This window comes from Palaemon carinicauda, chromosome 19 (genome assembly GCF_036898095.1).
Source record: "Palaemon carinicauda isolate YSFRI2023 chromosome 19, ASM3689809v2, whole genome shotgun sequence".
Classification (NCBI taxonomy): Eukaryota; Metazoa; Arthropoda; class Malacostraca; order Decapoda; family Palaemonidae; genus Palaemon; species Palaemon carinicauda.
The window spans coordinates 119,768,268-119,779,833 of NC_090743.1; the positions used below are offsets into that span (position 1 = coordinate 119,768,268).

Genomic DNA, 11,566 nt, shown 5'->3' on the forward strand with positions numbered 1-11,566 from the left:
CCAGAAACCCCAAAAAGTAAGTGCAGTCTTGCCCTGGTCTCAGGGGTTAAGGGTGCCAGAGCTAAAGTCACCCCACAGCTCTACAAACATGCCTCCTCCCCCCACTGGCTCAACCAATAAGCTTCTCCTACCTCCTCGTGTCCAACAGAGGAGGTATTTTGAGATTCTGGATGAGCCTTGTCCAGCTTTTCCTCTCCATCACTCCTTGGAAGAGCTCACCAAGGAAGTCTCTCTAGAGAAAGACTCCAACCGACAGGTCTTTCTCGGCAACTGAGATCCTTAACCAAGAGGAGGTTACGTGGTACGCCATGCAGGCTACTTTGTGGCTTGATGTCTGGTTAAGGAACTTGGGAATCCTGGTACAGACTGAGGATTTCTCCAAGGAATATACCTGGAAAGTAATGGAGACTTTCCTGCTCTCCAGCACTCGCAGGTTCGAGTTTCTCGCCTACCAAGTTTTTTTGTGTGCAAATACCATCCTGAAACGTCGGGATGCTGTGTCCGAGAGATTCCACCAAGAAGTCCTAAATGCTGAGATTGATAGGCTCAGAGGGTGCCCATCTATTCGAGCCTAAGGACGTGGAACATGCTGCTGAGAGATGGATTGTCCCATCAGGACTCATTCATCCATAAGGCTTTGACTTTCAAGCCCTATAAACCACCAGCTCCTCAGCAGTCCCGTCCAGCCAAGACCACGACGAACAAGGCAGCAGCGAAGACCACGGTGTCTAAGAAACCCTTTCCTGCCAAGGACAGGATGGCCACTAAGTCCTCCAGGGGAGGAAAATATCCTAGAGGGAGTGGCTGAGTCCACAAACACTGGGATAGGCACTCCCCCTGCTTGTCCATCAGTAGGGGGATTCCTATAAAGTTGCTCGGACAGGTGGAAGCAACTCTGGGCCGAACCCTGAACATCCTCTGAGGTTTGTCTGTGGTATCGCATATTGTTCATAATAGCTCTCCCTCTCCTGACCAGGAATCCAGTGTCTATGGACTCTGTTGCCATAGGATCAGCAAAGGGGCTGGCCCTTCGAACACAAGTCCAGACCCTATTGAAGAAGGGAACTCTCCAGGAGGGCTTTGACGGGTCCCCTTGCTTCTTCAGTCGACTCTTTCTTGTGAAATAGGCGTCTGGAGGCTGGAGACCAGTCATCGACCGCTCAGCTCGGAACAAGTTTGTCAAACAAACTCCGTTCAGCATGGAGACGGGAGACATGGTCAGACTAGCGATAAGACCACAGGACTTATGTGCTCACTGAACTTGAAGGACGCATACTTCCAGATCCCAGTCCATCTGTCTTCAAGGAAGTACTTAAGATTCAGCCTAGACAACAGGAAATACCAGTTCAAGGTGCTGTGCTTCGGTGTTTCCACAGCACCTCAAGTCTTCACCAGAGTGTTCACCCTAGTGTCATCTTGGGCACAAAGGATTGGCATCCATCTCCTTCGTTATCTGGACGACTGGCTAATCGTAGCAGACTCGGTGTCAACCCTTCTTCAACATCGAGACAAACTTCCGAGGCATTACCAAGATCTGGGGATTATGGTAAACCTCGAGAACTCCTCCCTGCTTTATACGCAGACACTGGTATACCTAGGGATGATAATATACAGTACACCAATCTCCACAAAGCCTTCCCATCAAACAACAGAATAGCAGGGCTGACGACCCTTTCTCGGTCGGGAAGAACTTCTAGCCCAGATGTGGCTATGTCCTCTCGGACACCTTTCATCTCTGGTCCTTCCAGTTCCCAACTGTCGCCTCAGGATGAGATCTCTCCAGTGGCGACTCAATTCCCGGTGGAATCTGGCCTTTGGCTCCCCGCAAGAACCACTTATTAGCCCAAGTTTTTAGTACAGGTGTCTGGAGAAGAGAATATCTTCATAGGCCACTACCTGAGAGATTATACACACAGATCTTTGGACACCTCTCTAGGTCCTACCTATGCTCTTACTGGCCATTCAACCCTTTATCACGGCATCAGTTATTCTCTGCATTATAAGAGTTTGAAATGTGGATAAAGTCTGAATATACTTGCAAGATGGGGTCCTCGGGTACTCGCGTGGATCACACCCTAATGCATTTAAGAATAAGTTCCTTATTATCAATGCTTATCCTCTTTGCACTACACAAAAAAGATTAATTCACCAAACATTTAATTGGGCTCCAGAAGGCACTAGAAGATTTAGAAGATCCAGGCCTACATAGCTGAGGACTATGAAGTGTGAAATAGGAGATGATGAATGAAGAAGCATTGATTAAGAAGCTCAAGATACAGACGACTGTCGAAATCTAACCGAGGCCCTTTCTTCAATAGGCATGGGAGGAGATGACGACAATGAGGATAATACTGCATCTTGTAATTTGATATTTTGATGCCTAATTTTGATAAAGCTTCACTTCTATCATCGTTTGAACCTAGAGATTACAGGCACTACAACCCTGCCTCTTCAAAAGTCAGTTGGATTTTGACTTTTGCTTAAAGCTTGGTTTCACTTTTGTAAGTTTCTTAAGTGAGTGACCCCTCTTCATGGAGACTTCTTTCTACCTAAGGGAGAGTTCGTTTATAATGACTCGGAAGTTTGTATCTGCTTAAGAATAAATTAAAGTCATTCAAGCAAAGGTCCTGCCTCATGCACCCCACAAGTCTTTGACCAAGATATAGTTGAGCTTGCATCACAGCACCATGTAAGGCTGCCCAGCAGTAGACTTTCTAAGTAATCTATTACTGTATAATTATAATTTAACCTAGTTTTTCTTTTTCATCTGGTCATAGAAAATCAACATTAGGAAAACTTGTTTATATAGTTAGAAAAAATTAGTTTTTTTTTTCTTTTGGTGTTTTATGAACAAATCACATTTTTAAAGTAATTTCAAAATATTTCCAAATCTTACAAGAATGAATCCTACAAGCTACACTTCCTGCCTCACCCATCCTGCAAGTCATAGTTTTAAGGTAAAATTGCGAAGTCTATGGCCTGTCAGACGGGCTAACTTAGCGTTGCCTTGTTAATTTTTAACAGCTGTATCCAACTTTGCCGAAAGCATACTCCTATTGAAAGTCAAAGGTTTGTATAGTTAGGAAAAATACAAATTACTCAAAATTGTATTTATTTCTAAATACTGTAGTTTTGTTTTTGTGTAATGTATATCAGCAGTACCATGAAAATCTTAAACAATACTGTAAAGTAGTACAGTACAGTATATCGGTTTCGTTTAGAGGTTTCATAGTTTGCAATTATTTTTTTTGGTACTTTCTGTAAGAATATAGTAGTTTAGTGATTTTGAATCCAACTTTTCTAAGAAAATGAACTGAGCAAGAAAATAGGATTGTGGAAACCACTGTTTGCTATTTGTTATTCTCTAATATCTTTAACTAATTTATTGATTAGATACTCTGAATGATACTTACCAGCAATACATCCCAAACTCCCTGAGTTGAGTACTTGAAATTGCCTGCGAAATGCTTGCTAACTTCAAGTAGCCGTTGATGTTTATTTGAAAGCCTGCTGTCTGAAGAGTTATGGGGTCTATTGACTGGCCAGACAGTACTACATTGGATCCTTCTTTCTGGTTACGGTTCATTTTCCCTTTGCCTACACACATACTGGATAGTCTGGCCTATTCTTTTCATATTCTTCCCTGTTATACACCTGACGATACAAATTACCAAACAATTCGTCTTCACACAAGGGGTTAACTATTACACTATAATTGTTCAGTGGTCACTTTCCTCTTGGTAAGGGTAGAAGAGACTGTAGCTATGGCAAGCAGCTCTTCTAGGAGGTGCCATAGCCTCTGTACCATGGTCTTCCACACTCGGGTTAGTTCTTTTGCTTGAGGGTACACTCGGGCACACTATTCTATCATTTTTAAATATTAAACTTAGCCGGTGAATATATAAATAGCTTACGTCTCCGGCGGTCGACAGATTCCAAAAACTCGCGAGCGATCGCCATGAAGGCTACCGGGTGTGCCTACCAGCGCCGACTGTCGGCCAGATACCGCATATACTTCTCCATAAGTTCAGTTCTTCTCTGTCGGTGGTCCAGACAACATTGGTTCCGCTCGCGCTTGACCTCAAGTTTCTACCGATTGGTGAAGTACTTGGTTTTAGTTTTATTGCTTTCGCCGTGTAGGATTATTCTCAAGCAATACGATCTTCAAAAGAAATGCTTTTGAAAGGAGAGGAAAATTTTTTACCCTTGCTTTTTTAATCTCGCTCTGGTTTTTCTATAGAGAAAAGATGGCCGACCCTTCCCTCAGTGTACGGAAGTGTGTTAAAGGCTTTTAGTAATTATTTTATCACTTTATAAATTGTTGATATTTATAGATTTACCTCGATATATTTTATATCTCACCCGCCTTTATTAGGCCTCTTCGATTCGCTTTCCATTTATACTAAACACCGATATAAATTTTTTTTTTGTTTACAAGCGACCTTTGCCTATTCTTTGTAGGTGGTCCTGACTTGGAAAACGAAGTTAAACGACGTTGAGCCCATTCAACTTTTATTTTTGTTTAGATTGATGAGATGAATATTTTTAGAAAATATTTTTAGAAATTTATTCTTTGAATAGTCTTCGTGCTGTTTTTCAAAGATGAACTAACGTTTGGTTTATTTATGCTACGCAGTTTGCGCTCTATCGTTACGATAGAGAAAGAGAGAAACACGGTTTCACTTTGCAGAAAGAGTAAATCGATTTTGACGTTTTGTACACTGTACAAGGAGTTTGGGAGTGAGTAACGTTGTTCTCGATTCAGATATTTACTCTCGTCCTAAGTCTCTGTACGGGGAGAGAGGATAAAACGTTCTAGTTTTTATTCTCATCCCAAGGCACTGTACGGTGAGAGATTGAAAACGTAGTCCTTAGTGAACTAGTTTTAGTCTCCTCTCCAGTCACTGATCTTTTTAACTTTATATATTTCTGTTTTATTCGATATATATGTATATGTTTATTAATTTTTGCATGTGTTTCATTTTGTACTAATGTGCTTACATTATACGACATATTTCGCAATTCTAACCTTTTGATTTAAGGGAGAATTGCGTGCTTCAGGTAGAAATCAGCTTTATTCATGTCTAATGTGAAATTATTTAAAAATGCGATATCAGTGAAGAAAGTGCGAAAAACATGTTCAGTGTTGCTGAGTGTTCGTTTGTTCGTGCTTGTCACTTGCCTAGTCCGACACCTCTTTCAGGCTCCCCTGCACCAGGGAGAAGGAATGTCGTAGGACCTAAGGGAGTGAGAGATGTAAACCAACGAACAGACGTTCCCTCAAAGGTATCAGACATTGCTCGTCAAGCACGTCCTTGCCATAAGACAGGAGAGACGAAGTTCTCCTCGTCTTCCGTAAGGTTTCGAGACGGTTGAAACGTTAATTAGTTCCTTCAGAACAAGTTCAACGTCCTAGCTGTAGTCATCATGAGAGTCCCGTTCATAGCGATGACGTTCTTGTACAAACATTTCCAACGTCACGATCTATTCAGAGTGCGCAGCGTGACGTTGAGCTGCAGTCACCGCAGACTCGACGTGACGTTGAGCGGTAGACACCGTATACACGACGTGACGTCGAGCGTCAGTCACCGTAGTCACGATATAGCATTGATCAGCAGTCACCGCTGTTACTACGTGACGTTTGAACGTCAGCCACCGCAGTCACAGGTTGATCCGAAGTTAAGTGTTTTGCAAGATATGCTGTTAAAGCTTTCTTCTTTAATAGAAGCTTACGATCCTGTTCCTGTGCGAAAGGATCCTTTGCTTTTTGTACGTCACGGTTCTGGGATACGTGATTCAGGTCTTCAACCTTCTAAACGAGCTTTGTTACGTCACGCTGACGTTATCCCTAGTGTCAGCTTTGCTGTTAAACGAGATGCGGAGCATAAATCTCGATGTAACTTTGATCGCTTTGAAGTCAGCCACTGCAGTCACAGCGTGACGTTGAGCTGCAGACACCGCAGACACGACGTGACGTTGAGCGGTAGACACCGTAGACAGGACGTGGCGTCGAGGGTCAGTCACCGTAGTCACGATATAGCATCGAACAGCAGTCACCGCTGTTACTATGTGACGTTTGAACGTCGGTCACTTCTGTCACGACGTGTAGTAGAATAACATTCTCTGCAGTCACAACGTGACATCGACCCTCCAACTTTTAACTTCTGTTCATATACAAGTTGATGTAGCCTGTCAGGCTTTTCCTTCACGTCATTCTGAATATAAATCTCCTTCTCGCAAGACTTTAGATTTATCAGATGATGTGCCTTCTGAAGAAGTTGATGACCCCCTTTCAACTAATGTACCTTTGGGGATTCATTCAGAAGAGGAGTAACCTAGGGTTGTCCAACAATCCCTTGTTTTATAATTATGAATTTCTTTAGGGAAATTTTGTCCTACTCTTTTTGTAACGGCTGCTCCGCCGTCTGAGTTTACTCTTGGCATGACTTTCTTCGACTCCTACATTTACGAAGTCAGTTCTCTCTTGTTCTTCCAAGAGAGCCATGCTCTTACTGGGAGACTGGTTGGAATCCAGGAGAAGTTTAGGAAAGTCTGCTTTTGCTTTTCCTCCTTCTTAATTAGCTTCTCGCTTGAGCGTCTGGTGTGACACAGGAGAAGTTCTCGACTTGGGAGTACCTGCCTCTGCCCAGGGAGACTTCTTAAGCCTTGTGGACTCTCCTCGTCGTCTAGCCATGAGACGCTCCAAGATTTTATGGTCTGCTTCAGAGCTAGACCATTTCCTATTAGGAGTTTTTTCGAGCGTTTGAAGTATTTATTTGTTGGATTGGTCCCTGGGAGCCTTAGGTAAGAAGGTCTCTCCAGCTGTCAATGTATTGCTGTACAAATTATGTCATGCATAAACAAGGCTATAAGGGATGGCTCCAATGAACTGGCAGCCATGTTCACTGCGGGAGTACTTAAGATGAAAGTGCGCTCAATGTGTTCATTGTCAAGACAAAGTTCACGATGAAGACTACCAAATCTGTCTTGGCAGCAGTAAGGGAAGGCGACTGGATGGTCTCTCTCGACCTTCAGGATGCATACTTCCACATCCCGATTCATCCAAACTTTCAACAATATCTGAGGTTTGTGGACGGGAAAGTTATGTACCAATTTTGAGCACTGTGCTTCGGCCTCATTCCTGCTCCTCTTGTTTTTACAAGGCTCTTGCAAAATGTAGCAAGCTTTCTACATTTTTTTTGAGGAATCAGAGCCTCCCTTTATTTTGACGACTGGCTAATCAGGGCGTCGTCATTAAATCGCTGTCTGGAGAACCTCTAATGGACATTAGACCTAACCAAGGAGCTAGATCTCATAGTGAACGTAGAGAAGTCGTAACTTACAGTACTCCATCCCAGACTATTCTTTTTTTGGGGGATGGAGATACAGTATCGAATTTTTCGGGCCTTTTCGTCTCCCACAAGAATGGAACAAGCTCTGTTAAAAGTCTGTCACTTGCAAGAGAAAAACAGTTGCTCTGTAAGAGTTTGAACGAGCCTCGTGGGAACTCTTTCATCGCTGGAGCAGTTTATCTCTCTGGGGAGACTCAACCTTTGCCCTCTCCATTTTCACCTAAACCATTGGAACAAGGAGAAGGGCTTAGAGAGTATCTCTTTCCCAATCTCCAACTCAGTCTAGATATGTCTGACTTGGTGGGACAGCAACATCAGACTTCGAGAAGGTCTTTCTCTTGCGATCAAGAACCCAAACCATGTGTTGTATTCAGATGCATCGGATTTGGGTTAGGGAGCGCCACTGGACAGTCTGGAATGCTCGGGTCTTTGGTCTACGGATCAGAAGGAACTCCATTTAAGGCAAGTAACATCTCTCTTTTGACAAGATTTGGGCAAGGAGAAATGAATGTCTTAGCGGACTGCCTCAGCAGAAGAGGACAAGTCATCTCCATGGAGTGGACGTTGCACAAGACTGTGTGCGAGAAGCTATGGATGACATGGGGTCAACCCACCATAGATCTTTTTGCGACTTCACTGACAAAGAGGCTCTCGACTTACTGCTCTCCAGTTCCAGATCCAGAGGCAGCCCACATAGACGCTTTCCTGCTGGACTGGTCTCGCCTAGACATCTATGCCTTCCCGCCATTCAAGATCCTAGACAAGGTTCTTCAGAAGTTCGCCTCTCACGAAGGGACCAGGTTGACGTTGGTTGCTCCCCTCTGGCCCGCGACTGAGTGGTTCACAGAGGTACTTCTATGGCTAGTAGACATTCCAAGAAGTCTACCGTTGCGGATGGATCTCCTGCGTCAGCCTCACGTAAAGAGATTTCATCAAGCCTCCCCGCGCTTCGTCTACCTGCCTTCAGCCTATCAAAAGACTCTCTAGAGCTCGAGGGTTTTCGAAGGAGGCAGCTAGAGCGATCGCGAGGGCTAGAAGATCCTCTACCATCAGGATTTATCAATCTAAATGGGAGGTATTTAGAGACTGGTGCAAGTCCTCCTCTATTTCCTCTTTCAGTACCTCTGTAGCGCAGATTGCAGATTTTCTGCTTTATTTGAGAAATGGTCGCTCCCTTTCTGCATCTACCATGAAAGGCTACAGAAGCATGTTAGCATCTGTTTTCAGGCATAGAAATTTGGATCTATCTAATAACAAAGATCTTCAAGACCTTCTTAAGTCTTTCGAGACTTCCAAGGAGCGTCATATTTCTACTCCTGCTTGGAACTTGGACGTGGTCCTGCAGTTCCTTATGTCAGACAGGTTTGAACTGTTAAGTTCGGCCTCCCTGAAGGATCTTGCCCTCAAGACACTTTTCTTGGTGAGCTTGGCTTCTGAGAAAAGGGTTAGTGAGATACATGCTTTTAGCAAGAATATCGGCTTCTCCGCCAATAAAGCAGCATGCTCTCTTCAGCTTGGTTTTTTGGCCAAAAATGAACTTCCGTCTCGTCCATGGCCTAAATCGTTTGAACTTCCCAGTCTATCTGAGATTGTTGGGAATGAAGCTGAAAGAGTGCTGTGCCCTGTTAGAGCTCTTAGTTTTATTTATCTAGAACTAAACTGCTGTGAGGTTTTTTTCAGAGGCCTTATGGTGCTCCGTTAAAAAGCCCTCTTTGCCTATGTCGAAGAATGCGTTGTCTTATTTTATTAGACTATTGATTAGAGAGGCACACTATCATTTAAGTGAGAAGGATCGTAATTTGCTAAAAGTTAAGGCTCATGAAGTTGGAGCGGTAGCAACTTCAGTAGCATTTAAACAAAATAGATCCCTTAGAAGTATTATGGACGCGACCTTTTGGAGAAGCAAGTAGGTGTTCGCTTCATATTACTTGAAAGATGTCCAGACTCTTTATGAGGACTGCTACACGTTGGGACCATTCGTAGCAGCGAGTGCAGTAGTGGGTGAAGGTTCTACCACTACATTCCCTTAATCCCAATATCTTTTTAATCTTCTCTTGAAATTTCTAATCGTGTTTTGGGTTGTACGGGAGACTAAGAAGTCTTTCGCAATCTTTTGATTTGGCGGGTGGTCAAAATATTGTTTCTTGAGAGCGCCCAGATTAAGGGTATTGATGAGGTCCTGTTGTAGGGGTGTTCACCCTGATTATAACGGCTCCTAGAAGTCTTTCAGCATCCTGAGAGGATCGCTGGGCTTCATAAGGATAGCGGACTAATGAGTCAGAGTATTCATCAGAGTCAGCTTCCTTATCAGGTACCTATACTTAAGTTTGTTTTTTGAATATTTGTCAAAAACTCTTGAGCATATACGCCTTTATTGTTTTGATACTGGTCTCTACCCACCACCATGGGTGTGAATCAGCTATTTATATATTCACCGGCTAAGTTTAATATTTAAAAATGATATTTTCAATTTAAAATAAATTTTTAAATATACTTACCCGGTGAATATATATAATTAAAGGCCCTCCCTTCCTCCCCGATAGAGACCCTACGGACTGAGAAGAACTGAACTTATGGAGAAGTATATGCGGTATCTGGCCGATAGTCGGCGCTGGTGGGAACACCCGGCAGCCTTCATGGCGATTGCTCGCGAGTTTTTGGAATCTGTCGACCGTCGGAGACGTAAGCTATTTATATATTCACCGGGTAAGTATATTCAAAAATTTATTTTAAATTGAAAATATCATATTTCTCTTCTGCTTGTTTTGCTGAGAGTTTTTAGTTATGTGATAATTATTTCAATTTTGTTACTCTTCTTACAATATTTCATTTTCCTTTTTTCCTTTCCTCACTGGGTTATTTTCCCTGTTGGAGCCCCTGGGCTTATAGCATGCTGCTTTTCCAACTAGGGTTGTATCTTAGCAAGTAATATTAATAATAAAAATAATAATAGGAATTAAGAAATTGTAATTGTCTGGTTATTATGCTTGTTTTAGAACTACTGAATCCATTAAGTAATTTCAAGTTTAATATTTTATACCTTACTCAGTAAAACTATCAACCAGTAATCACCAATCACCTCTGTGACTTGATTGCATACAATTGATGTATTAGTCTCTTTTACTCTATACAAGATATTAGTTACTTTGTGAAATGTGGATGAATAGGGAATATCCAAGTCACTTTACCTGTTGTACACTGTTGGAACTTTTGGCATAAAAGTGTTTTGAATCCAGTTTAAGAATTTGTCATATTGGTGAGTTTACATTGTAAGGGTAGAAGAGAGGCTTTAGATATGGTAAGCAGCTCTTCTTGGAGGACAATCCAAAATCAAACCATTGGTCTCTAGTTTTGGGTAGTGCCATAGCCTCTATACCATGATCTTCCACTGTCTTGGATTAGAGTTCTCTTGGCATGCTATCCTGTCTTAATTACCTGTGTGTTTATTTTTTGTTAAGTTATTGTTTGTGTGAAAGGTTTATTTTAGATGTTGTTACAGATCTTAAAAAGTTTCATTTAGATTTTTCATTACAGTACTTCTCTAGTAGTTTTATTTCCTTACGTCCTTTCCTCACTTCGCTATTTTCCTTGTTCGAGCCATTGCGTTTGTAGTATGCTTTTCTAACTAGGTTTGTAATTGAGCAGATAATTATGATAATATAGGAAGTTTTCATTTGCAAATTCTTCATTTTAATATGCTGTCCCATTTTGCAGTTCTATTTCAAATATATTCAGAAGGCACATAATAGTTATCTGGCCATGAGAAAGTCTTGAAGTTACTACTAGGACAGATGACTGGACTGCGATGTCCCTTGTTCTCAGAATATTTGATCAAGTTATGACACCAATATCAAATTCAATATAAGAGCAGGTAGGTATTGGTGTGCCCATGAGCATTTGTTGATTACTGGTAAATAATTGTTTGTATATGATGTACTCTGTATGATGTTGGATTGTATAGAAAAAACTTTCAAACAAAAGATAGTCAAGAATATTTAATCGCAAGAATTTACATATAGTTCAGACGTTTGCTTAATTGTTTTCATTACTCTAAACTGCAAGCGTAAATAACATTGATTTACATTTTTCTTTTTCAGGGTGATATGAAGCATCACAGTATATGGAGGCAAGAGGACATTGGGAAAAAATTACAGCACCAACCACTCTCTTTGGCAAGGCATATCATCCATAATACTGCAATACAGAAATGGAGT

General features: G+C 42.0%; 1 long non-coding RNA gene across 2 annotated transcripts in view; it reads left to right on the forward strand.

The window, feature by feature from the left end:
* LOC137658365 (uncharacterized) overlaps window positions 1-11,566 on the forward strand; it is a 32,890-nt gene extending 21,324 nt beyond the window's left edge. For both annotated transcript variants that reach the window (XR_011047321.1, XR_011047322.1), the window contains 2 exons: window positions 11,067-11,223; window positions 11,450-11,566. This is a non-coding gene — a long non-coding RNA (uncharacterized lncRNA). The remainder of the gene's footprint in view (window positions 1-11,066; window positions 11,224-11,449) is intronic.